Source organism: Triticum dicoccoides, chromosome 5A, assembly GCF_002162155.2.
Source record: "Triticum dicoccoides isolate Atlit2015 ecotype Zavitan chromosome 5A, WEW_v2.0, whole genome shotgun sequence".
Classification (NCBI taxonomy): Eukaryota; Viridiplantae; Streptophyta; class Magnoliopsida; order Poales; family Poaceae; genus Triticum; species Triticum dicoccoides.
Window position 1 is genome coordinate 713159742 of NC_041388.1, and position 2993 is coordinate 713162734.

Below are 2993 nucleotides of genomic sequence, written 5' to 3' on the forward strand. Positions count from 1 at the left end.
AAATAGGACATATCGAGCGCCTGAAATTTGCCGGAACGGAAATGAATCAACTCTCCGGCAAAACATAGGCCACTCGGAGGTGTAACCTGCAAACATGACCGGCCACTTGGATATTGAGCAACACAAGATATACATTTCAAAATATCTTATAGGACTCAAATTAGCATGCATTCAATAAGAAAAAGTAAATCATCTCATGCGTCCGTACATTGTTGAATATTATCACTAATACATCACGAATAGTGTCATACATATAACATCACTAATACAACTAAAACCCTAGCACACGACGGGTATCAGCGCGGGCGGTGCACACCCACAGAGAAGGAACCATCACGGGATCATAGCTCCAGTGAGATCCCTGGAGAACCTGACAGGTATTGGAGAACCTGTGCTCCAACGCAAACAAGTAGCGACGGACGTGCGCGTCCTCCTCACTGACACGGTGACACACCACCTCCGCGGAGTCCTCGAGCCTCTGGACCGTCACTGGCCCACGCGACCGCCACCAAAGAAGGTTCGAGTCAACGACAGGCTGGCTCCTCACCAACCTGCGCCCCCCGGTAGGTAGCGCCTCCCAGTACCACCCCGGTGGAGCCCAGTCCCAGACATGGCCCATCTGGTCAAGCAGGTGTCGTCCTTCGCCGACTCGACGACGAGGATGCGGGATAGGCATCGTCCACGTCGATGCGGGAAAAATTACTTTAACTAAAAAATAGCAACAAGTTCTTACTAACTAGTTCTATTAATTCAACTAGTTCTTACTAAAAATAAACTTACTATAAATAAAAATATTCTAATACCTAATTAGTACCTAGTTCTTACTAACTAATTAGTACCTAGGAACTACTGCCCTAATTACCATCTAATTTGATGAACCTATAGGGGTGGAAAGTGGTAGAGGATATTCCAATTATCCAACTATAAAGTGAAATAAGTGGTCAAAATTTACTCGTTTTATGATTCATCTTAGATTTTTGATTCGTTTGCACCCTTACATGAACCCTAACTCATTTGAGCCGCATCCACATCCGATTTGTTTCCACTCTTACATGAACCCTAACTAATTTGATGCAACTAAAATATAAAAAAACCCTAGGCAGAGGTAGGGGAGAGGGAGGAGCAGGCGTGCTCACCTCGGGTGCCTGCGACAAGGGAGGGGCATGCAGCATCAAGGTCAGGGTCGGGGCTCGGGCGCGCGGCGGATGGCGGCGTCGAGGTCGGGGTCGGGGGCGGCGTTCGGGGCGGCGTTGAGGTCGGGGGCGGGGGCAGCGTTGAATCTGGGGTCGAGGCAGCGTAGAGGGTGTGCGGAGAGCACGCGGCGGCCGACGGGCGACGGTGGCGGCGAGAGTGTGGAGAGTTGGATTTGGGGGAAGTGGCCGTGGGGAAGGACGAACCCCGTGGTTAAGTCAGAAGTAGCAGTATCGCGTTCCAGGAATAGCGCTACTGCTACGTTAGCTACAGCGCTTTCTGGGATACACGCTACTACTACTCCTTTCTCTTTTTCCCCCTTTTCATTTAGTTTTCTTCACATTTTATTTTTTTCCTTTCACCTTATTCTATTTCTTTCATTTTCAATTACCTTTCTATTTGCTTTCCATTTAATTTTATATCCTTTAGCAGTAACGAGTTTAGTTTAAAACGCGCTACTACAAAGAAAGTAGCGGTAGCGCGGTTCGTTATAGGTCGCTACTACTATGTGTAGCCTATCGGCTAAGCCATGGGAATTTTAGTAGTAACGTGTTTAGGGCAGGACGCGTTACTGCTAGAACTTTATCTGCAGCGCGGTTTGCTCAGGCGCGCTACTGCTACTTAGCACCAGCGTGCTTTTTTGACCCTCGGTACTGCTAAAGTTCTGTGTATAAGGTTTTCCCTAGTAGTGTTGGTTCGAATTGGTATTTGTAATCAGTTCGGGGAGAATTTTGAGGTTGAATTTGAAGTCATTGTAGTTGCCATTGAACCCTAGATCTAGTTAGTTGTTTTTGAAATTGCAGTATGAAGGCAAACGTGGTAGTTTGAGTAACTATCATGACTGTATGGCAACTAACTTCCTGAATGACTGTGATAGTTGCCACAAACATGCTTTCCCATGCGGCAACTAACTTACTGAAATGACTGTGATAGGTTCCACAAACAAGCTTTCCCATGCGGCAACTAATTTATTGAATGACTGTGATAGTTGCCACACACACACTTTTCCATGTGGCAACTAATTTCCTAAATTACTGTGATAGTAGCCACAAACATGCTTTTTCATTGTGGCAACTAAATTTCCTGAATGATTGTGATAGTTGCCACACTGTATGAATGGTAAAGTGTAGTAAATCGGTAGTCACTGCAGTTTCAGCAACCAACTGCACTGGATGGCAACTAATCTGCACATCAACTGTGCCTGTTGCCACACGGATAGTATATTCTTGTGGCAAATAGAATGTGAACACACTGTGTCTGTTGCCATATTGTAGACAGGACAATGTGGCAAATTGGCTCCATAACATGGCAACTAATTTTCACATCAATTGTGTCAGATGCCATACATATGCTTTCCATGTGGCAAGTATTTTGTTTGACCACAGCATGTCTGTTGCCATGTTACAGTCAGTATAATGTGGCAAATTCATTGTACTGCAGACGCAATTTTCGTGTTTTGCCATGATGACTTGTGATATCTGGACACACTGTGGCAATTTTCAGGTTCTTCATTAGATGTTTTTCATCGCTTTTTTGTATTATGTGTTGCATTTTAACATGGCAATTTCAACCTAGCATATTTTTGCCGCTGAACACATGGCATTTCATTGGTGTATTTAGGACAGGGTGTGAGCTGCCACATCTTAGTTTTTGTGCAGTGGAGGATTTTGTGACTTTTTATCGTACTATCTTGGGCTAACATTGCAACTTCAACATTTTTGTTTTCAAGTGCATTTACGATCTGTACACTTTTTTTCTTCAAAATGTAACCAATGTGCTTAATTGCCACATTTATGTTTTCG